General features: G+C 49.5%; 1 protein-coding gene and 1 long non-coding RNA gene across 11 annotated transcripts in view; one reads left to right on the top strand and one right to left on the bottom strand.

The window, feature by feature from the left end:
* The window catches only part of LRRFIP1 (LRR binding FLII interacting protein 1), a 136,419-nt gene that overhangs the window by 18,273 nt on the left and 93,065 nt on the right, over nt 1–25,081 (top strand). The window lies entirely within an intron of this gene.
* Nucleotides 18,066–24,616, bottom strand: LOC309844351. The gene is made up of 3 exons (XR_014300627.1): nt 24,268–24,616; nt 22,618–22,705; nt 18,066–19,261 (listed from the first exon to the last, which is right to left on the bottom strand). It is a non-coding gene; the product is annotated as an uncharacterized lncRNA (long non-coding RNA).

Here is a 25,081-nt window from a genome sequence, read left to right as displayed (position 1 = left end):
AAAAGTTTGAAATATTATGAGAATTACCAAAATGCGCCACAGAGACCCAAAGTGAGCAAATGCTATTGGGAAAATGGTGCCAATAGACTTATTCAACACTGGATTGCCACAAACCTTCCATTTGTAACAACTGCAGTGTCTGTGAAGCCCAGTAGAGCCAAGTGCCAAAAAGTGAGGTCTGCCCATCCTAGTGGCTGATAGACACAAGAAAGATAGAAGGAAACCCAGACCCAATCACTGAAGACGAATGTCTGGGTTACAGAGAGTAATAAGCTCCTCTGCAGAAAGCGTCGTCACTAATTCATGCAACACAGCATTGGTGGGACACAAGGGACCAGGAATTGGACCCTTCAGTGCTGGTCTAGGTAGTTCTTCCCTCCTGTAGTACAGTACCTCCCCCTCCTTCCTTAGCATGATCGTTCATTGCGGATGCCCTCCACGATAGGGTCACAAGAACAGCAGACCAAAGGTGTCAGCAGTGAGCGCGTCCTGAGTGGTTGGTGGCCATCGTACGCACTTAGCCTTCATATGAGGTCACACATCCACCGAGTGTTTGGGCACCCCCGAACTCCTAAGTGAAAGTTGTAGTCCCCAGTGTGACTGTATTTGGAGATGGGGTCTCCGCAGAAGTAATTCCGTCAGATGAGATCACAAAGGTGAGACCCTGATCCAGTAAGATTCAGGTCCTCATCAGGAGACCACAGGGAGCACCCTTCTGTGAGCACAGGAAGAGCCAGCAGTGAGGGGCCGTCTACAAGCCAGGAGGAGAGCCCTCACCAGAGGGTCCCTCGATCTTGGATCTCCAGCCTCCTGACTGTTGTGTAAGCTGCCGAGGAGGTGGCATTTTTGTGTTGCTCCTGGTCAAGACCATGATGGGTCAATGCTGCTATTCCCACCTCAAAAGGGAAGAAACGGTCGTAGAAAGAAGCAGTGACCTGCCCGGGTCATACTGTCAATCTTCCCACTTACCATCACATGGCTTTTTGATGGTTGACCTTGGTCACTCTGAACTCTCTTCTCTGTGTCATCAGGATAGGCCAGGTCATGACATGGGAGTGAACACCCCCAAATCTCAGAGACCTGCAGTGGCACAGGCTTCTCTTGTCCACATGAGATGCCTGTCACAGGTCGGGGGGCCTCACAGGTCGCCGCCAGGTGACTTCCTCTGCAAGGACTTCAACATGGTAGGGACAGAGGTTGCTGACTTGTTTGCTGGCTCTCGGCCCTTCTGTCCTACATGACATGTCATTTCCAGGGGCAGACGACAGGAGGGTCCCTGGCCAGCTCCTCAAGCCAATGTGAGGGTCTCTGTACAAAGTGGAAAGGGAAGGAAGACCCACCGTCCAGATGCAGAGCCTGACAGGAGAAAGCGCCCCTCCCCCTAGATGGGTGTGTGGGGCTGGGGAGCAGGGGCTGGATTTCACCCCATGGGCCCCAGAGCCTGGTACTGCCATGAGAGGAAGCTGGCTGGACTTTCTTCTTACCCCTCCCTGGCTCTCCATGGGCTTTGGCTCTCCCTGCTCCTACCTGCAGCTGGGGTGGTGGAAGGTTTGCCTTACAAACACTGTGCCTTCTTGGGTATTCCTGTGAGAAGTTGGGGTCACTGGCAAGACTGCATTGCACACTCTTCCTGAAGCAGGAGCCACAACTGTATATGGATGTTTCTAGAATCTGGGAGAAGAACTTACTCTTTTCTTTGATATTCTGAAAACCTGAGTGCTCCTTCTGGGTATGGCAGCGTCTAAACCTACAACTGAGAAGGCATATAAATACGCTGGCCCTTTGGCTTGGTTCTGATTGCTTTCTTTGGTTTTTAAATAGAAAGAGGGGAAGGAACCGAGGGAGAAGGAGAAAGAATCTCAAGCAGGCTCCATGCACAGCATGGTGCCCAGTGCGGGGCTCGATTTCATGACCCTGAGATCACCACCAGAGCTCAAAGCAAGAGTCAGACCCTCAAGTGACTGAGCCAGTCTGGTGCCTGGGTCCTGCTTTCTGACTTGGGTTCTCGTGTTACACTTGTTTTGTTCCTGTGCTGAAGCTGCCCATCGTCCCGCTGGAGATGCTGGGGAGCCCCGCCGCCGCCCTCCCAAATGTGTGCGGCCACTTGTGTCATAAGAATGAGGAAACTGGAAGCAGCTACCCTGACCCCTGCATCTACTGCAACTGCTGGCCCCCCGGACTCCTAATGCCCCTCTTTCCCCTATTTTTAGAGGCCACTCTTTTCTGAAACCACGTGGTGACACATCAAAGGCATTTTGTTTCTCGAGCGCCTGGTGCGTCCACCGCACGCCGGACACTTGAGAAACAGGTGACATGAAATGGGACCGACATTTAATGTCAGGTCACAGGGTCTCAGCTTTGCTCCCCTACTGAGCAATGGAACCATTTGTCCTCGAAACCTCATGGGCCCCCGCCTTCCCCTGCCTGAGCAGCCCAGACTGGGGAGGGACGGGAGCATGCGCCGTGCTTGGAGAGCATCCCCCAAAGCACAGGTGATGTCGGGGTTCCACGGGAAGGAGGGAGAAAGCACCAAAATCAAGCGGTTTATGACCTCTGACCTTGCTTTCTCAGAATCCTGAAAGACTCAGATCTTTTCAGGATTTTCTCCCTTTTGTCCCCTGGATGTGACGGCAGCCAGAGTCTTCTGCTCTGCTGTTCTGGCTGCCCCCAAGGAATTCTTTATTTTATCAGTTATTTTTCTGAGAGAGAGAGAGCAGGGCAGGGTGCGGGCACGGAGGGGCAGAGGGAGAGGAAGAGAGAATCTCAAGCAGACTCCTCCACACTCAGCACAGAGCTCAGCCTGGGGCTCGATCCCACAACCCTGAGATCGTGACTTGAGCCGACATCGAGAGTTGGAGGCTCAACAGACTGAGCTACCCAGGAGCCCCAGAATTTCAAGCAGATTCCCCGTTGAGGGCAGAGCCCCCAATGAGGGGCTCAACCAGATGACCCTGAGATCATGACCTGAGCCGAAACCAAGAGTCAGACACTTAATGGACTGTGCCACCCAGATCCCACCCCACCAAGGAGTGAGAGACAAGCCTGCTCTCTAATGGGAGCCTTCCTTCCCTGCCCGGCCTCCATGTTCAGGGGCAGGAGGGAGAGCAGGGTTGTGGCTGGTGGTGGGGGTCGGGGGGGCATCCACACCTCTGGGAGCCAGGCCCCCTCTCCCTGGAGCATGCACAGCAGGGGCTATTTAATCAGCTGGACTCAGCTAAGAGCGTGGTGACATTAGATGCAATTATAGGCCAACCTTGGGACACCCCGGGTATTTTTAGGTTTCGTTTCCTAAAAAGAAGATGGTGTTTTTCAGGCCGCTGTTGGCAGTGTCCGTGTCTTGACATCGTTTTATTTTCCATTTGATGCGGCTGGTCTTTGCCTCCTCTCTGTCGTGGTTCCCAACAGCACGGGGGCCGCATCATTCCGGCCTCATGAGCCCGGGGCTGCCTTTCTGTGTTTTGGCCTGTACATTCATCTCTTTATTCCTCCGACGACTCAGCAGACCTCTCTCTGACCAGCCCCCCTCCGCCAGGGAGCAACGTGCTGGGACAGAATGTAAGATGCGGTCCTTGTCTCAACCAACCACCTTGCTTTCAATATCCGTCCGTCCACTGGGCAGGTTTCTACTGATCACGTCCTCTGCGCGGAGGGCGCAGCAATGCCCGAGGGAAAGCCATCACCCTCCCCGCCCCCAACCCTAAAGATAAACTTCTGAACAGGCAGCTCTGTGACAGGTCAGGTGTTGAAAAGTGCAGGGAAGGAAAGCAGGGACCTAAGGAGGGAAAGGGGGATTTGCTGTTGTGACGGGCTGTCAGCAGAGGGCGCCCTGATAAGCTGCTATTCCAGGCAGAAGGAACTAGAGTGCACAGCGGTAGTTGAGAGCAGACCCGAGCAGGGAGGCTGTGTGGCTGAGCCCAGGGAGAGAAACATCGAGGAGCTGGATCCTACAGGGCATTCCAGGCCACTGTAAGACTTGAGCTTTCTCCTCCAGGGAAATGGTTAGCTGTTGGATGCATCTGGTGGAAGACAGGCCTGCTTTGGCCTCTGTCTTAAGAGGGTTCTTCATGGAGCTGTGTATACGACTGTCATGGATGGCTGTGTAGGTTGTGCACTGCAAAACCCAAGAACATACCTTCAGACTGACTCCTGTGTGAATGGGCATCCACCACGTGTGCGGGGCTGGCCCTGCATGAGGAGCAGACTTGAGGGTGGTGGGGAACAAGGCTGGATACAGGTGAAGGGAGCTGGTGGAAAGGCAGTGATTGCTGGATCAGAGTGGGGTGGGGCAGTGGTTGTGCTGTGAAGTGGTCAGATTCTGCATTCCTTCCATAGGCAGGGCCCACAGGGCTTGCTAACCGATGGGACCTCGGGGAGGAGAGAAACAGAGACACCAGAGGTGGCCCCAGGGGTTTTGCCCTGAGCTACTGGATGAGTACAAATGAAGGTTTGCCATAAGCTAGTCTGGGTGTTGAGTAAAGTCAGTTTTAGGAAAAAAACCCTACTTGCTGTCTTGGCATCTCTGCCCTCCATCCCCCACATGCTCCTCTGAAATGCTCGCAGGTCACTCTGGGGTGCAGAGTTTTGATTAGGGGTCTTCAGAGGCAAATTCATAGTCCCTGAGATGCACATCAGAATTTGTGCCTACAATGTGGATCACATTCTTTATGTGGGAGGTTTTTAAAAATGAATGGTAACACAAAAAACTTGAGATGACTGCAAGAAACACCTACACATCCAGCAGCTAGAGTCCCCGAGAACTTGTCCTGTGTGCTGCCCCTGGCTCTCTTTGTCTTGTGTCCTTGCTCATCAGAAGCACATTCCAGAGACCACGTCGCTTCACCCCTGCATGCTCCTGTGCACGGAACTTTGAAGTAGGATGTCTTCTCCCACATCCACAGCACTCTCCCAGATAGCCAGCCTGACATGAATGTGTCCTATCATCCAGTCCCCAAAACATAAAAACATTTTCCTAATTATCTCAAAAATGTCATTTGACAGTTGGTTTCTATGAATTGGGGCCTACCAGTGTCCATGCATCAAGGTTGGGCATTCTGCCTCCTCGGGGCCTTCCCATCTATGGCAGCACCCCTGTCCCCGCTGTGAGTGCAAAACAGGTCCCCCCGACCACGAGACAGTCCTGCTATCTCGACATAGGGGTGGCTCCCTTCCAATGTCATTGTACTCGTTCCTCTCCCCCCTGTATTTCCTGGCGGGGAGAGTTAGCTCCCGGAGCGTGCCGTCCAAAACGTAATGTGAGCCTCAGTGTCTATCATTGTAGCCACGTAGACAAAAAGCCAAAAGAAATAGGTGAAATTGATTTTAATAGCATGTTGGATACAACTCAGTGTATCCAAAATAGTATCAGTACAACACTAATCAATATAAACATTATTAATGGCTGTTTTACACTCTTTGTGTTTCACTAAGCCTTGAAATCTGGAGTGTTTTGCTCTGGTGCCTCGGCTGGGTCGGGCTGTTCACTGGCTCAGTAGCCACATAGGGCTGCTGTGAGAAGTGCTTCTGGGAATTCAGACACATCTGTCCCTCTGGAGGCTGCCGTGTGCTTCCTGCTGTGTCACATCAGAGGTCCTCGGTGGTGGTGACACTTTGAGTGATTACCAGGGGGTGACAACAGATCCTTCCCTTGCAGATGTGTCCATCCAGAAGGCAATGGGCTCCCACTTTCTGAGTTGGGAAGACAGGGAAATTGGGGAATGAGGAGTTGCCCTTGCTATGTGCAGTATCTGAAAATCCTATCTGGCATCCAAAGAGAGAAGTAAATGGGGCGGTTGGATGTGAGTCTGGAATTCAAGAGTGAGATCTCAGCTGAAGATATAAAATTGGGAGTCGCCAATGTACTGGGGACAAAACAAGGTGAGATCACCAAAGGGACAAGGTTGAGGGCTGGGGTCAGGAGAGTAGGGAACCAGCAAGCTGAGCTGCTGCCCCAGACACCAAATGGGGAAAGTATTTAAAGAAGGAAAGAATCACCTGTGTCAGGTAACACCCGTGGGTCAGGGGAAGAGTAGGGTTGAGAGGTGCCCATTGGATTTGGGGATGACTTTGTTAAGAGCTGGCTCATGATATCATACGGTGGACCCCCAGTAGAAGCAGGTTCAAGGGAGAAGGGGATTTCTCAAAAAAGCAAACATAGAATTACCATATGATCCAGCAACTCCCATTTCTGAGTACCTACCCAAGAGAACTAAAATCACGACCTAGAAAAGCTATCTGGGTACCCATGTTTGAGGAAGCATTATTCACAATAGCCAAAATGTGCAAGCAGCCACGGTGTCCATCAACAGATGAATGGATAAACCAATGTGGTCTCACCATACAAGAGAATATGACGCAGCCTTTAAAAAGAAGGAAGTACTATGCCGTGCTAAAACATGCATGAACCCGAAGGACATTGTGCTCAGTGAAACAGGCCAGTCACAGAAGGACGAATACTATAGGATTCCACTCATAGCGAGTCCCCAGAGAAGTCAGATTCACAGAGACAGCAAGTAGAGTGGTGGGTGCCAGGGGCTGGGGGAGCTGGCATTCAGTGGGGACAGAGTCTGGGTTGGGAAGATGAGAGCGTTCTGGAAGATGAACCACCAGTTCACGTGGTACAACGTGAATGTCCTTGATGCCACCGCACCACCACCTAAAAATGGTTGAAATGGTAAATTTGATGTTCTATGTATTTACCAACAAAGAAAGGCACCGGCATGTTGTGGGGGCATGGGGTAGTTGAAGTAGGGCTACACTGTGGGGTCAAGGCGTGTAGCAGGAGTGTGAGCATGCAGGGACCAGAGAGAAATAAAAACCAGGGGGGATGGGGTGTCATTCTGTGAAGGAGCTCAGCTGTGTAGAAGGTCAAGGGTGACATAAAAAGTGTTCCAAAGTTACGGACAGGACGTGATTGACTTTGACTACTTCTCCATGGTAGCTTTGGTACCATGTAGACAATCCAGTATTTGATACCAAATATCTCAGGCTGGGCTAAAAGTGCTTCTGGGAGTGTGTCTACACAGCAGACTGTACCAAAGAGATTATATAAAACATATCCCTGCGGTGATGGAAATGTTCTAAAATTAGATTGTGCTGATGGTTGGGCTGCTCTGTAAAGTTACTAAAACTCCTGGGCTTGGGGATGAGTAGATCATCAAGTAGGTGACTGTTACGGTATGTGAATTACACGCCATTGAGCTGGTCAGTCCCGCTGCCCGTGGTCCCGAGCTGGGCCCCTGAACAGAGACCTCCTGGCCGCTGCCCACTGTCCACTGTGAGAGGACGGTGGTCTGGAGAAGCGGGCCACACCTCCCCGCGTCGGTGCCACGCGTCCGGACCCTTTGCTGTATTACCATGGTCTAGTGTTCTCATCTGGACATGGTGACCTCATCAGAGCGGATGCCTCGAGGGGCCCAGTGGCTCCTGGCTCTGCTTCTGGCTCCGTGATTAAGACTTCCCCATGGTTGGGGGCCATCAGAGCGATTCCCACAGATGACAAGGATACTCAGAGGGTGGCCCGGGCTCCTCCATGCCCCGCTGGGCTCTCAGGACCTCCCACGGCTCCTGCTGTCTGCATCCCTGCCCCCCACCAGGCTTTGGCAGGAGAAGCAGCCAAGCTGCCCGCTGGCTCAGCAGCTAGGAACTCAGCAAGGCCGGCCCGCCCCCGAGGGCCTGAACTTCCCTGAGACACCGTCTGTCTGCAAATAGCTCAGAGGCCAGCCATGTGTGTTGGAGCCCCACACCGCCTCATTCTTTTCCATTCTGTCACTTGGCCCATGGATGCGGAGGGTGTGCCGACCAGGGTGTTTATTAGCAGGGAGGCATTCAGGCCTCTGGGTGACTGGATGGGGAGCAGCTGGTCCCGCCCGGGTTCTGACTCCATAAAAGGCCCATATTAAACAGCATTGCTGAGCCGCCTGCCCAGACCAAACAGGGACGGCCGCTAAGTGTCCTCCTGGATGAATGGACTTAAATCAAATGACCACAATACCTTGGCTGAGAGGGGTCTCAGAGATGATTTCTCTCTGCCCCCTCCCCCGTATTTGATAAACGAGATTTCATCCACTTGCCCATGGTTATCCGGCAACTCAACACAGGGACTCCGGTTCAACACCTGGGGTTGCCAACGGCTCACATCAGGCCCCATGCCCCATTCCTGCTGCATATGGACGCCCTGACAAGCTGTTGTCCGTGACCTTCAACAGGCCCGTCCTGTGAGGACATAACACACATTCATCATTGCAGCAAGCTGGCAGCTTTAAGAGCTCCATGCACGGCTGTGACTCTCAGTGGAAGTCAAATCTTGACCTGCAGTGAAATTAGATCAAACTCATGGTCCAAGTTAGCGGATGGAGCGATCACACACCTTTTAATGTTCCTGAGTATTTAGCTGGTTTCAGGATTTATGAGTGATTTTTTCAAATGGTATGGGCGTGTAGTTCCCAGAAAACACGTTTAAATGTTAGGTATTAGTTCATGTGTGAGTCACTAATTTGAAAAGCAGCCCATGGTGATTTTGAGACACTGGCCCTCTCAGAGGGACACGCAGCCTAGAGGGTTGAGAGCCGTGGACGCACCTTGGGGGCGGGGGCCTTGGGTACCTCCCCTGGTGAAGAAAAGTCTTTCTGTGCATAGTGACTTAGGAACTACTATTCTAGGGCAGAACAAGTAAAAATATAATGTTTTGAGATCACAATTGCACAGCAAGGAGGCTGAAGTGATTGTAGTTCGGTTTTCGTTTGAGAAAACTCTCAAGGCCACCTTCGAGAGATGTATTCATGGAAAGGGTTTTTATGTTTAAAAGGAAGAGGGAAGATAGACATTTACAATTTTTCTAAAAAACCGAGTTCCTGGTGGCAATTAGATGAATCTAAAATCGCTACTTTGTGGAGTGCTGAGTGATGTTTCCATTGATTTTTTTTAAAGGTTTTATTTATTTATTTGACAGAGAGAGAGCATGAGCAGGAGGAGGGGCAGAGGCAGAGGGAGAAGAAGGCTCCCCGCTGAGCAGAGAGCCCGATGCAGGACTCTATCCCAGGACCCTGGGATCATGACCTGAGCAGAGAGCAGATGCTTAACTGACTGAGCCACCCAGGCATCCCCCGTTGTTGTTTTTTTTTTTTTAATTAAAGATTTTATTTATTAATTTATTTGAGAGAGAGAGAGAGAGGACACAGGGGGTGGGCCAGAAGGAGAGGGAACCTCAAGCATACTTCACACTGAGCAAGAAGTCCATCACAGGGCTCCATCCCACAACCCTGAGAGCATGACTTGAGCCGAAATCAAGAGTCAGAGGTTCAACCGACTGAGACACCCAGGCGTGTCGATTATTAAGTTAGCCACAACTAGCCGTGTTTGAAACAAGAGAAAACCCCCTGGGCAGGTCATCTAAATCCACTAAATCAGGGGAAGCTCATCTGCTCACTTGTGTCAGAGGAAGATGGTCCTCTTTTTAATCCCATCACATGATTTAACCCAAGCCAGCTCTATGTACTCGCTTTAGACAGCAGCATGACGGGTCGGTATCGATTAAAACCCAATCATACAAACAAAAGAAAAAATACCTAAAGATATTTTGATGTCTTTTCATATTCAAAAACATCTAAATCTTCAGCTGAAATGATAACAAGAGAAAACAAGAGAAAGACTACCTTTCTTCCCTCATTAGATTATGGTGGAAGAAGACTGATTCCACAGCCAAGGTAGACATCTCCTTCTGGCCTCGATTCCCAACAGTAAGTTCTAGGTTCCCAGTCTGAAGTGTATCTGTGCAAATGCAGCAAACTGTTGGTTTTACTCTTAAAGTTGTTTCTGTTTTATTTCATCTCATTTCTCACATTGACTCCCTGGAGTCAACAGAAATGGATCCCAATAAATGAACTTTTGTATATGGGGTTATTTCAAACCTGTGGGGAAAGTATAAATTATTAAATAATTGTATGGGCACAGATGGAGAACCATATGAAATAGAATAAAGTCAGTGAATACTTCACGATCTATGTCCAAATAAACTACAAGAAAATCAAAGATCTAATTTTTTTTTTTTTTAAAGTAGGCTCCATACCCTGGGTGTAGCCCATCTCGGGACTTGAACTCACAATCCCAAGATCAAGATTTGAGCTGAGGTCAAGAACCACCCAGGTGTCCCAGATTTAGATATTTTCAAAAAAGTGAAACCATAAAATTATAAGAAGAAATGAGGGAATTTTAACACAATATGGGAAAGCCTTTCAGGTGAGGTATGAAACCTAGAAATTACACAAAGAAAAGAATTTATGTTTGTTTTACATAAATATATTCATTATGGCCAAAACCACCATTCAAAATGTGAAAAGACAGCAAACAGAATAAATATTTGCAGCTTGTATCACAGAGGTCAATCTTCCTGATCCATGTGAAGAGAACTCTGACTGGTCCTTAAGGAGACCAGCACTACCAGAGAAGAACGGGCAAGAGAAAGTGACGTCACTCCTGAGAACCCCCTCCTCCGTCCCCTTTGAAGCCAGATCCCCAGCACTAGACGGGACCCTCTCTCCATCCCCTTCAAAGCTGGACCCCCAGCTCCAGACAGGTCCCCCTCCTCTGTCCCCTTCGAAGCTGGACCCCCCAGCTCCAGATGGCACCCTTCCTCTATCCCCTTCAGAGTCGGACCCCCAGCTCCAGATGGGAGGCTGCACCCACAGCCTGGGCATTGGCCTGAACTCTGCTACAAAGGGGAGCTGGCATCCCTTGAGGAGGGAGCCCTCCAGGACAGCGCCCTCGTGGGACTGGCACGCGAGCACAGCTGCCCTGTGAGCCCTCAGCACAGTTCTTCTGATTGTGTCCACGGGGCGCCATGCAAGGTCAGGTCATTTGCCTGTCATCCAGACACCATCCAGAACAAACCAACAGAGAGGGAGGTGGCATGCTAGGTCTGGGAGGAAACAAGGCAGCGCAGGCCACCTGCCGCCTGCCCTCCCAGAGGGTCAGCTCCATCTGGGGCCTAGGTGGGGACAAGAAGAGCAATCCTGAGCCATGGGCCAATGGTGGACTCGTCCTAATGCAGCAGCTCCTTTGTTCCAAGTGTTGAAGCTGAGGAAGCTGCCTGATGGCCAGATGCGGAGAGCTTGCTTTGGCTCTGCCCCCCGAAGGGCACTCAGCCTGGACGGGCCTCAGCATGGCACCCTCATGGTCTGGCCCCAAAAGCCTCCGAGAAAGTCGTGAGATGGATGGAGGTGGTGGAGGGCTTCGCTTGCTGATGAAACAGAAAATGGGAGGTGGGGGAGGGGAGCCGAGGAAGAGGGGACAGTTTCAGATTCCAGAAACCCTGAGTTCTGAGGTCCCAGGGCTGATGCCAAGCATCCCCACATATTACCATGTCCTGGTTGACCCATCCTTTGGCAGGGGTGGGGGGTGGGGGAGGAGGAACAGGGTGTGGGACCTGCGGGGACTTTTGTCCAGGAGCTCTCCAGGGAACCCAGGATCGTGCGGGAGAAAAGCCTGCATAACCACCACAGGAGCATTCTGGAAGAGAATGAAGCTGGGCCATCTAGCTCTTGTGGAAAAAATGAGAGCCAAGCTCAGCCTCACGGCGAAGGCGGGCAGTCCCTGTGCCTGCGGGCCTGCCTTGCTCTCTGTCCCCTACGGCTTCCTGGGCTGGGCTGCCTCACTAGCTCATTGGAGGTGAACTAGCCAGGGGCCATCTCTGGGGGTGCTGGACTGAAGCCCCCCGAGGTGGCCAGGCTGTACTTGGACCCGCCCTCTGATTCTCCCCTCTGTTGGGGGGGTCAGCTTGGCCCAGTCGCTACTAGTTCTGGGGACACGATGAAGACTGGATGGGGTGTCCAGCCTGCCCAGATGCCGCACCCCTGGCTCCCCTCGTGCTGACTCCCCGATGCTGCTACAGAAAGGGTCTATCCCCCAGGCCCTTCAGCTAGCTGGGCTGTCCTCCTGGCAACCACTCTGTCCTTCTCAATCGGAGTCAAATCTGGGACTTTGGCTGTCGCTCCATCCTCCATATGCCTCTGTCTTGCTCTCCATCTCTGGGCCACCCACCACCCCGCCTTAGGAGCAATGATTTACTGGCATCTGTGTCCTTATCCGTGGGACTGTCTTTGCCCTCACTGTTGATCCTGTTGGGCAGGAGAACGGTGAAGATCCCAACGGCCTCATCACCATGGATGGGATTTCAGAACAACATCAACATCTGTTATAGCGATGTTCAAGTCCATGAGCGCATTCCAGGAGGAAGACTGGGCCCCAGGTATAGGGTGGGGAGGTGAGCATGATGCCATGTGTTTGCCCAAGAACAGCTCCAAAAAGCCAAGGGCACCAGTGGTAGCTCCGTGGCCAGGCTTCATGGCAAGGGCTGTCCTCACCCAGGTACCCAGAGGTTCCCCAGAACATGAGTAAATGTGAAATCTGGCTGCAGACTGTGTCCCCAGCGCGATATAGGACAGTGTCTGGATTAGTTTCCCGGGGCTGCCAGAACAGAATGCCACAAACAGTATGGCTTCAAACAACATAAATGTATTATCTCACAGCTCTGGAGGCCAGAAATCCAAAATCGAGGTGCAATCAGCATAAGGTCCTTCTGGAACCTCTGAAGGAGAGTCTGTTCTTTGTCTGCCTCCCAGCTTCTGGAGGCTGCTGGAATGAAACCGACACTCCTCCGCTTGAACACCCGTCCCTCCCATCTCTGCCTCCGGCTGCACGTAGCATTCTCCCTGTGTGTCTGAGTCTCTGGGTCCAAGTTTCTCTCTTCCTAGGAGAAGCCCAGTCATTGGAGCAGGACCACCCTAACCCAGAAGGCCCTCGTCTTAGCTTGATCATGTCTATAAAGAGCCCATTTCCAAACAAGGTCCATTCACAAGTTCTGGGTAGACGTGAATTGTTGGAGGATGACATTCACCTGGCAAGGTGTTCTCGAGCATCACCTGTATGATTTTGTTCTTCAAGGTTGAAGTATGTGGTGTGTGCCACGTCCCCTTAAGTCCTTAGATGACATAAGGAAAGCCATTTTTTTGGTCAGGTCCAACACCAGAATGCATTTTTTTCCCTTCCTCTTGGGACTTGAAGATATATAATAATATGTCATAAACTGACCTGAAATCATTGTTTGTCCTGCAATACCATCCATTAATAACACCTTGTAACTGGGACAGTTTTGTGCTCCCATTCTCAGTCCGGTTATTTAGAGTGAAACCTATTTTCTCTGAATTAAAATGCATTGATTTTATAACTATGACTGTTTTAACAAAAAGGGCTAGGATTTGCGGCTTGAAGAAATAATTGCTAGAGATCGTGGCCCTTCTGTGGGACTAGGAGGTATATAGCAGAACTCCCAGGCTTCTGGTGAGCATGCTTGGGGAGGGTGGTATGAGGTCTTTGCACCCCTTCTGGAAACTGGGAAGGCAGTAGATTGGTGGGCAGGGTGGGGAACAAGAGAAGAGCTAGCTTCTGAAAGTGTTGTGTTTGAGATGGCTCAAGGCTGCCCAAATGGAACGATCTAGCCAACGTCGGCCAAACGTGTTGGCCTGGATCGTAGAGGAGACAGGGAGGTCACCCAAGTTCGGGGACGGCGGGAGCCATGTGGGTCCATGAGATGAACTAAGGAGATTGGGAGAGCAGGATGCTGAGGACAGAGCACTGGGGCTCTTGGAGAGACGAAGCAGGTGAGCCGGAAGTTCACCTGGCCCGCACCTGGAGCCAGGCACAGAGAATAGTCACCCGGAGGATGAGGGAAATGACCAGTGCGGTGAGCAGCGGAAAAACCAAAGGGGTACAAGGAGAAGAATGTGGCTGGCATTTTGCTCTTGTGGAGGGAGCAGAATCTGGGGGGCTACAGTTGTTGGGGGTGGGAATGGACATGGTGGGGCCCAGGACCGGGCTTGGGTTTGTGACAGACACTCGGACTTTCTCTCTAGCGTGGCTTCATCCACATGTGGGCCTGCTGTTCGGCTCTTGCTGGCTGCTGCTCTTAGTTCTCAAAGGGACTGCCCATTCTAGGGCCGCTGCGGGGGGTTCTGCTCCTAGCCCCAAAAGCTCCCTGGGCTTCAGACCCATTCACTGCTCCAGGCAGCATCTCCTGCATCTCCTGCTGGATCCCTAGGCTGGCTGTCCCCACAGGGATCGCCGCAGGACAAGAAGGATGTTCTAGGAACTAAAGCTTGTTTAAAACCATAACCTGAATTTACGGAGTGTGTGTTACTTCCCAGCCCATTGTGTGCCTTTTCCCCCAAGTGCTGGGACATAGGCGTGGTTGGAGAAAAGCACACGGACTGAGAGGTTGGTGGCCGGACGGTGGTGATGCCAGCAGCATCGGACACCAGGCAGGGGTTGGGGCTCCTCCACTAACACTCCCACAGGAGCAGGTGTCCCGGGGTCCTGGGGACAGGGGTCTGGAGGTGAGGCAGTCTGTCCGAGGGCATGAACCCTGCCTTCGGAAGAAACAGATTATATTCTGTATAAGGCCAAATCTCCAAGGAGGCAAGTCTTTATGCCAGAGAAAAGGAACTTTCCACCAAGAAATGCCACTCAGAAGCTGAAGGCACTTCTTTCCAAAGTGTGAGTGTCTGGTCCCTGGAAGTGTGTTTTTGCCTTTTTCAACTTCTCTGTTTGAATTTTTAAATTCGAGGAAATGGCATTTTATAAAATACTCGTTCTACTTTGTCTGCCCAGTGGCTGCATCGTATTTTTATCTGTATTTACCACAATGATCTCCTTAAACCCCCATTTTCCTCTACTATAAATAATATGGAAATGAACACCCACGTTCAATCAGCTGCGTGCCTCTCTGATTGCCACTGGCAGCCAAAGGAAGATTGCTAGTTTCGAAGGCTGTGCACATCTGTGAGGACTTTGGGAGCCTACTGATGTTCACGCCACCTTAATTTGGTTTTCCATTGCACTGCAGAATTTCACGACAGCCAGGAATTTCTATTTGTAAAATTGAGTGTAGGAATTTTTCTGGAAGCTAATAAATGACTTCAGACTTATCATCGGCCATTGCACTGTGCTGACTCTGAAATACTTTAAGTTTTTTCCCACATCTTAAAGAATACTTATAATTTTAATTATTCATGAAAGATTTAAATAAGCTTCTGACTCAGTGTCAGAGAATAGAGCTTTGCTTATTGTGGAAAAAACTAGGTAATGCTTTCTGAAGTTAATGAAATTAAACTCTGGGAGTTTCTCATAAAAGTTAAGGTAAAATACAATACTAATTTAATTTAAGAAAAACAACAGTGATTTTCTTATTTACTGGACCGAATTTTCTCCAGATATGTTTCTATTTTAAAATAATTTTTAATTCGGGGGGCAGCTGGGTGGCTCAATGGGTTAAAGCCTCTGCCTTCAGCTCAGGTCATGATCCCAGGGTCCTGGGATCGAGTCCCACATCAGGCTCCTTGCTCAGCAGGGAGCCTGCTTCTCTCTCTCTCTCTGCCTGCTGCTCTGCCTGCTTGTGCTCGCTCTCTCTCTCTCTCTCTCTCTCTGACAAATAAATAAATAAAATCTTTAAAAAAATTTTTTTTTTTTTTTTTTAATTTAAGGGGCTCCTGGATGGTGCAGTCAGTTAAGCCTCTGACTCTTGGTCTTGATTCAGGTCATGATCTCAAGGTCATGGGATCGCCCCACGTCAGGCACCAAGCTCAGCAGGGAGTGGGCTTGGGATTCTCTCTCCCTCTGCCCCCTCCTTATCCTCTCTCTTTCTCTCTCTCTCTGAAATAAATAAATAAATCTTTAAAAGAATAATTTTAAGAGCCTGCAGTTCTGAGCAAAACATATATAAGTGAAATAATCTGTAACCTACAAAATACAGAGATCTGGACTTTTCTTACAGGTTTTAAAGAGGGAGCCAATGGTGGGCATCCACTCTTCACATGGAAATGAGTTGCTTCCCAGAAGTAGCTATAAGCCAAAATATCTTAACATGATGCCTTATCAGCAGCCCAACATTTAAAATTCGGATTTTGTTCCAAGTGGCTCATTTTATGACATGAAAATGCCAAAAAAATACCCTGCAAAAATGAAATAATTCTGTGCTCTTACGAACTTCATTAGTATTAAAACTGGATGCCATGCAAATTGATCTTGTGTGTCGGGGGCAGGGGGCTTGTTACACCTATTTCAGCATGAGCTGGCTCGCAGAGCAGATGGAAGGATGGAAGGCCTTGCAGACTGGCTGGGTGATACCGCCTCCAGGCAGCAAGCACGGACTGGCATCCTTTGTTGGAAAACAAGCTCCAGTTGCTCACAGCACTAGAGGCTCCTCTGGAGCGGGCTCTTCCTTGCAGTCAGATTTGTGACCTCCTCCCTGCTGCATGACCCCTCACCCCCAGTGTGTTTGGTGCAAAACTCCTCAGGGCCACAACTTCCCCAGGAGTTGCCCCTGGGTCCCAGCCCCACTGCTGCCTCGGGACATGTTGTTTTACCTTTTTGTGCCTCAGTGTCCTTACTTAGAAAATGCTCTAATTCGTGAGCTTGTGGTAGAACCCAGAACCCAGGTGCAGTGCTCCGCAGAGCTAAGCACCAGACAAGCTCTGGAGACAGCTCCTTGCCCTGAGCACCCCCCCGCCCCGCCTTGGCTGTGTGCACGTGGGACACTGACTGGTCCCACCGAGCCACGACGGCATGGTGACGGGTGCTGCCAAGCATTGATGGTGTGACACCTCCATTGTTAACCATGTTTAGGCTCAGTGATAGCTGTCGGCTGACTGGTATTTCATTCTTCCTGTCTCTCCTCTGGGGCAAGAGGCAGGGTGGGGGCCAAGGGGTACAGGATAGTCCCATAGGTCATGCTACAGAGGCCACCCTGAGAACCAGTCCTCCGACACGATGGGTGGTAGTGTTCCCACAGTTCCCACATGGGACACCGAAGTGAAATGACCTCACCAGGTGCCATGAGGCAGGCCAGTGCCCCCACCTAGCTTCCAGATACCACCTGCCCTATTCCCTCCACGTCCTGGGCTGTCTGGCTGTGCTGCAGCCCTCTTGTCAGCGCTCGGGCCTGTGCAGCAGCTCCAGCCACACTCATGGCCTTGACCTCTCACGAATTCTCCACATCCTGCCCTAACCCCCCTCTCAGTTCCCCCACCACAGCCCCACAGCCCCCACTCCCCCAGCTGGCTGGCTGCCTCTGCCATGTCTCCCATTCCCCGCTGCTCAGAGCTGCCTGAGCCCGAATTCCTCCACTATCCTCCCTCTGCAGAGCAGGGAGCCTGACTCAGCTGAGGCCCAGTCCCCTCACGTGGCTGCCTTCACAGCCTGCTAGTCTGTCTATCTGCCCCCAAGATCTCCCACCTCAAATCTGTCTTTGTCTTGCTGTCCCCCTGACCCCCAGAACGCAAACCTCATGCCATGGTCTCCTCCTTACCACACTTATTAATGGTTCCTTCTTGCTGCCCAAACAGATTTAACATCTTAGCCCCCCCCCCCGCCCCCCTGTATGGCTCAGTCGGTTGAGCTTCCAACTCTTGATTTTGGCTCAGGTCGTGATCTCGAGCCCTTCGGTGGGCTCTGAGCTGAGCACGGAGCCTGCTTGAGATTCTCATTCTCTCCCTTCCCCCTCACCCCCACTGCTCAGACACACCCTCTCTCTCTCCCTCAAAAAAATAAAATATAATCTTAAAAAATCTTGGCCTCCCCTCTCACCTCATCTCCATCTCCCTCCCATGGCATCTTACATGCCAAACATACTGAGCTATGGGACAACAGTGTCTCCCATCACTCTCTATACTTCTAGACTCAGTTCCCCCTTCCTCCAGGAAGCCCTCCCTGTTTTCACAGAGGTGGCATAGGAGTGTATCAACCTTACAACATTTGTCCTGAGGTTTGGCTAAAACAAGGGTTTTTGTTGAGTAAATGAAGCAATTACTAAAAAAGATAAATATTGTGGATGAAAAGAAATGTTTGATTTATTACATTAAATGGAATACATTTTTATTGTAGGGAATAATAAGGAAAATTTAAACAATAGAAGATAAATATTAATTGGGGAGGGTATGTGCTTTGGTGAGTGCTGTGAAGTGTGTAAACCTGGTGATTCACAGACCTGTACCCCTGGGGATAAAAATATATGTTTATAAAAAATAAAAAATTAAATAAAAAATTAATTAAAAAAAAGAAGATAAATATTATGTCCCATACTGTGACCAAGCATAAAACCTGTGACAATTTTGTTTTACTCCCCTCTGATCTTTTACCTATGGATGTTTTTGAACATAGTCTCATTTGCATATTTGGAAATACTGCATGTTTATTCTCTTTTTCAAGGGAAGAAATAAGCTCAACTTTTGTATCAAATGCTCTGAAAAATGTAATGGTCACAGAACACAGCACAAAGGACATTCCATCATGTCCAACACAAAGGTTGTTCACAGGGTATTGTGTTTGTTTACAGTTATGAATAACATTGCAGCAAATGTCTTTATGGGTAAATACTTTCTTGTAACTTCCTCAAGTCAGAATATTACATGAGCAAACACAGATGTGAGAAGCGTAAACATGGGTGAGGATCCTGAGACTTGTTCCCATATTGCTTTCCTGAAAAGCCTTCTTCATTTACCCTCACCCCCCTGTGGTCTGGAAGTGGCTTCCTCCCCACTGGGTCAAGTGCTGTGATCATTCTTCGCCTTTGTGAGTTTGGCAGCTATGCACTGGTAGCTCTTTGATGCTTTGGTTTTTGAAGTTCTTTCCCTAATTGTCAAAGCATGTCTTGGAGTGTTAGGTTTTTTGCTCTTGTTTTGATGATTTGTAGATTATTTATTTACCTTTCTGTAGCCCAGGCCAATGTTTTTTCTCAGTTGAGATTGCCCAGGCAGATTCTTGACAAACCTAAGAGTGGTTCTCAGCTGGGCTTCTCCTGTAAGATGTTCGAGTTCTCACAGAAGCTGAGCAGATGAAGGAGAGCCGAAGGGTGGGGTTAAGTAGGATGGAAATGATGGCTGCATCTGGGGTAAATGCTTACACACGCCTCTCTTTCCAAATAACACTGTCTCATGGAACACAACTGGCTGTTCCAGCACACTGTTCCCCGGGAAACAGCTTCTGATGAGCAGAGGCCCACCACGATGCTTCATTCCCACCCCCGTGTGAGGTACGTTCACCTAGCACAGTGTCCCACATCGCTGTCCCCAGAATCCGCCTGAGTCAGCTTCTGGCAGGAGACCAGGGGAGTCTGGATGAGAGAAAGAGCACCAAATCCTTCAACACAGCCCAGCTGGGAGGAGCAGGTTTTCTGTGCCTTTGGACATCTGACAAAGGGTGGTGGATGGTTACAATTCTAAAAGGGAAAAAATAATGCATCCTCTAAGGATGATTTGTCAACTGGGTTTTTTTCAGAGAGGAAAAAGTCTGAAATGTCCCAGATGCGCTATTTGCTGTCGCTATAAACACAGCTGGGGGCCAAAAGCAGTATTGTTCAAGTGGAGGTCACTCTGTTCTAGGAAGTGTGCGCCCTGACACGTTGGTGTGTCTGCTTAGCCATGGGGCCTTAGACAGGTCACTTGTCAAGACTGGAATAATAACATCTCCTCTTCAGAGCAGTGACCAGGCCAGATGGTGCTTGGAGGCCCCTCGCAGCTGTGGTTTTAATAGATGGGAAAAAACATCTGTCTGAAGGTAGCCAGGGACAGGGTGGGAGAGTCAGGACCATGGATAGCCCTGCACTGTTTGACTACTCTACTCAACCCCAAGCCTCAGTTTCCACCGTGATGCCATGGGAACAATTATGCTGAGCTCTCAGGCCCGCTAAGGCTTCAGGGAGCTCAAACACAATGCCTGTCTGAGCCAGAGCCCAGTGTCCGGGGGCTTGTGCAGCAGTGATCACACAGACTCTGCACGCCTAGGTTGTGATCGGCCTCCACCTGCCTACCAGCCCTGGGACCTCTCCAAGCCTTTGGTTTGCTTTGGTTTCCTTGTCCTGAGTTGGACAAGGGAGCTTTTCTCCAGCCTACTGGGGCAAGGTTTCCCTTGAGAGTCCAGCAGAGGGGGTGACACAGCATGGTGAGAGGGTGCGAGCATGTTCACAGCTGGGGAGGATGGCCCCAAGTCCGCACCTTTGCATGTCCCATTCCATCCCACTCTCATGTTTTCTCTGAAGAGACCTACAGTATTTTCAGATAGCATATGGAAGCAACAGTCTCTGGCATCCAAAATGAGTCTAGGATTCTGAATCAAGGCAACCCCTCCAGTTTGTTTGGCAGTGCTCACTCTCCCACCAGTAGCTACTGTCCCAAGTGCCGAGCGATGAGCTCATGTGGGCTTGCTGGCCAGCCGTGGGCCCCTGCCACAGCCTGCACTGCACAGGTATCCTACGGGCACTGGTGGGTAGGTACAAATCTGAGAGCCAGGGGCTTACTACGCTAGGTAAGTCTCTGAAACACTTAATCCCAGTCTATGGAAACAACATCTAGGCAGAGCCCATGCTCCCACAAAAGCTCATTTGTCACATGTCAGAAACCTGGGACAGGGTGGCTCAGTTGGTGAAGTGTCTCCCCTCAGCCCAAGTCATGATCCCAGAGTCCTGGAATCCAGCCCCAGGTCAGGCTCCCTCCTCCTGCATCTTCCTCTGACCCTCCCTCCCTCTCGCGATCTCTCTCTCTCCCATTCTCTCTCTCTCTCTCTCTCAAATAAAATCTTGAAAGAAAGAAATAAAGAGAGGAAGGAAGGAGGGAAGGAAGGAAGGAAGGAAGGAAGGAAGGAAGGAAGGAAGGAAGGGGAAAAGAAAGGAGAGGAGAGGAGAGGAAAGGGAAAGAAAGGGGGAAGGAAGAAAGGAAAGGAGGAGGGAGGAAGAGAAGGAAGGAAAAGAAAGAAACTAACTGGTCAGACACATAGGTTGGACACTTTCCAAACAGAAGCGAACCATTACAGTGACAAACTGTGTGTAGAGTCTTTTATATTCTAGCAACAACTAAAGAGAAATGTAGTAAGAAGAGATGAGGGCACCCTGGAAGCAAGGACTTCCCTGGGGTGCAGGGGCGTCTCCCAGAAGTGCACCGGCTGCACGCTCCTCCTGCTCCCAGTGCACACGGCCCCCATGGGAGAAGCTGGCCAGGAGCTGGGGCCCACAGCCAGCACCTTGGTCTAGTCAGTACCTTACTGGCTGTGTATACCTGTGCGCATGCATGTCTGTGTACACTCGTGTCTGCGTGCGAACGTGCCTGTGCGCGCGCATGCCTGTGTGTGCCCGTGTGTACACATGCGTGTGTCACTGGTTTTTCTTCTGAAGTATCTTCACCCCCTAAGTAAATTCTATTTCAGTGACATAACTGACCAGTCTGACAATGTATTTCCTAACATTTTTCGGCTGTTCAGCAGGTGGAAAGGAGAACACCCCCTCATTCTGAGATCTGCAACTTTTACTAAGTGATAGAAGTGATAGGGTCATGAGTCCTAGCAGGGTCTAGAATCCTGTGGACAGACACAGCTGGCCGTCTCAGCCTCGGGACCTTCCATCGGGATGGGCCCGCATTATAGAGGCGGGGCCAACATCACTGATTTCTTGTTAGAAACTTGTTAGTGACTTTTTAAATATAGTAGACCACAAAATAGAGCTTCTTAAAACAAAGGCAGAATGCACAGTTCTTGTGCAAGAGAAACTTTTGTGGTCAATGAAAACTGAATATTTGAAAAATAAAAATTAGGCAAAATAAAAGATAAAAAATTCTTAGGTATCTGGTATCATATTAGTTGTTCAAAATGGAAAGCAGAGAATTTTCTGTACCTGTGAAATACACATTTTATCTTGTCCTTTAAGAAAAGTGAGGCACCTGGCAGGTGTGGGACACTTGATCTCCGGGTCTTGAGTTCAAGCCCCATGCTGGGGGTAAAGTTTACTTGAGAAATAAATATTGATTAAAGTTTAGTTGTTCTAAATGTGGTTTATTATTCTGATTATTCTAAGAGAGTAACTATCATATAATGAAATAAAATCCTACAAATATCTAAAAATGGATATGTGTTTTTAAAATCCTTCCCTTAGCTTGGAGGTCTCAACAAAGAGCTATAGTATTTCCAATGTGATTCAGCTTGTCTTTTCAAGTATGTAATATAATGCATAACCCACAAAATACTGACTTTCATTCTCTTTAATAAGTAGTTGCTGTGTTTTCCTAGAGTTTGATAGAATTCTGTTATAATTTGGGATATAGAAGGGTTCAAACTTTTTAGATTAGACGATAGACTTATCATGGCATGTATGTTCACTGTACAATACATTTAAAAAATTGAGCTTGTTTCTATATTAAATAAAACTTAGCCATGGATTAGGTTACTAACTAAATTCTTCAGCCGAGGGTTGGGCTCTCCTTTATTATAAACACTTCAATTTTTGTAAGTTGCTTTAGTAAAGTAAGAAAGAGGAAAGAAAGAAAGAAAGAAAGGAAGGACGTGGGGGGAAGAAGGGAGGGAGGGTTGAAGGAAGGAAGGGAGAGACTTGGGGATTCCCTGTCTAAGGCTGGAGTCACCACCAGGAGGCAGAGCGGAGTCACCTGTCACCAGTCGGTGAGCTGAGGACAGTGTGGGTATGGCCCGTGGCTGGGTGCCACATCCAGGACAACTGGACAGACATCTAGGAGGCATTCGGTCTTCACCCATTCTCTGAGGGAAGGCTGTCAGAGGTTTCACAAGAGAGCTTACCTTCTCCCACAGCCAGGAGGCTCACTTCTCACTTCCTCAGAAGGCCCCACACCGTGTCTCCCGTTGGCATTCCCCAAGCCTTGGCACCCTGTGGGCACACTTCTGTTTAATGTCATGGCACTTACCACAAGTACAAGAAATTATAATTATGCAACATCCATCTTCCCCCTGGGAGGTTTGATGGCCTGTTGTCATTGTTCATCCACAGTTGGCTTGGTACGTGACATGTGGTAGACCCTGGATCCATGTTTGTTGATTGAATGAATGAGTGAATGGGGGGATGGGCAGGGTGGCACTGGCAGCAATGTTGAGGGTGCTGTTTGGGGTAACTGGAATCACTCTGAGAAAACCCTCTGGGGTGTGACTGGAGTGAGGCTGTGGCCATGGGAAGACACCACAGTCATTGAAGTGGGAAGTGGGGGAGCATGGTCTTTGAGAAGAGGGCCAACAGTAGGCATGTGTGGGTGTTGAGGGCACCAAGGTTCTGTGTGTGCACCCTGAAAGGGGGAGTCCCTACAACAAGCCTGTAAGGTCGGTGCCATTATTGCTGCTCCTTTACATTTGGGGGAAACTGAGGCAGAGAGATAAAGCTTGCTTAGATGGTGCTGATCGGTCATGCCCCCATGGATGAGGAACTGCAGGAGAAAGAATCTTAGAGATAATAGGAGTTCTTCGTTGGATGTGTCAAGTTTGAGATGCCTTTGGCATAGGCAAGGAGCAGGTGGACTGAAGCTTGGAGAAGTCAGGAGTAGAAATACTGACCTGGTGCTCAGGACACTGGTGTTATGGTCAACATGGTGGGGCCAGGGGAGCCTAGCAAGAGGCATTACAGGAAATGCTCTGAAGACCACCCAGGAATCTGAAAATACCCACTTCCACCATGAGTTGGGGGCAAAGTTGTGAGTGTGGTTGTGTTCTCTTTCCTTTCTGTGGTGTTCAGAAATAGGTAATTAGTCAATAAAATGCAAAGATTACTATTCCCTACTTGCAGGAGGGGTTGACAGTATCGATGAAATGAGAGGTATGCACAAAGGCATGGATTTGCATTATGACCTTCTCTTTCAAAGCATAAAAGAAATTTGGTATCAATATTAAGTGTGTGATTTTTTAAAAAAATATTTATCCATTTCAGAGACCATGAGTGGGAGGGGCAGAGGACTATGGGGAGAGAATCTTAAGTAGACTCCGTGCCAAGCCTGGGAGCCCCATGCAGGGCTCAATCCCACAGCCATGAGATCAGGACTTGAGCCAAAACCAAGAGCTGGCGGCTCAACACACTGAGCCACCCGCAGCCCCCAAGTATGTGATTTAAAAGCAAAATTAGGGTGCCTTGGTGGCTCAGTGGGTTAAGCCGCTGCCTTCAGCTCAGGTCATGATCCCAGGGTCCTGGGATCGAGTCCCGCATCAGGCTCTCTGCTCAGCAGGGAGTCTGCTTCCTCCTCACTCTCTGCCTGCCTCTCTGCCTGCTTGTGATCTCTGTCTGTCAAATAAATAAATAAATAAATAAATAAAAGCAAAATTAAACAAGACAAAGAACTGTATTTGACCTCTTAAAAGATCCAGTAAGACTCTTACTTAACCTTGGGTCCCTGGATCCCCCAAGGGCCTTCGGTTAGATGTCAGTTGCATAGGAAGAAAGAACAGCATTACCTCCCATTTGAATACAGGCTGAACACTTCAGTCCTATGGGAAGTGTATGCGTCTTGGCCACCTGTAGAGATCCCAGGTGTTTTCTCCCACTACTCAGTGGTTGCGAGCAGCTGGGAAAAGTGTACACCACTGTGTTCACACTGTGGCAGGTGTGAACTTGTCACTGAATGCACTAATACAGGAGCCTGCCTCTGATGGCTCTTAAGTCCCAGCACCCCCCATCCCTCCTCCCCTGCACTGAGGCTGAGGCTGGGGCTGGGGCTTGGCCTGCAGGGCACGCAGCAGAAAGAACCGCTCCTCCCTACCTGCTTCCTGTTTCTTTGCCTGTCTCCAGGCAACGGGCCGCAGGGTTCCGTTCTGTTTCCAGTGTTTTTCCAGCACTCAGAAACCCCCCGTCGTTGTCAGGGAGCCCTGTCAAATTCTAAAACACCCAGGTCAGAGCTCTGGGTACCTACCCAGGCCTTTGGAGCATGGTAACCCAGCCCCAGCTGTCCCCAAGGTCATTGCCTCTGAGCCTCTCTGTACCTTCTGACGCATCCAGCACATCTCCTGTATGTTACATCTATATGTATGTTGCATCCTGTATGTTACATCTGTATGTATGTATGTATTGTTACATCTGTATGTGTAACATCTTCTGTAGGTTACACTGCTGTTACCAGGACTGGGATAGACTTCCTGATTAGACTCTGAAGGACACAATGTAGCATGAATTAAAAATATATTTTAAGAATATGTTTTCAGAATAATCCATTTACTTTGTAACTCAATATACTTTGCTTTAAGCATTTAAAAATATTATTCTGAAACTGGC

The sequence above is a fragment of the Mustela nivalis genome (assembly GCF_964662115.1).
Source record: "Mustela nivalis genome assembly, chromosome: 11".
Lineage (NCBI taxonomy): Eukaryota > Metazoa > Chordata > Mammalia > Carnivora > Mustelidae > Mustela > Mustela nivalis.
The sequence above is the reverse complement of the archived record's forward strand: the minus strand, read 5'-3'. Positions and strand labels throughout refer to the sequence as shown.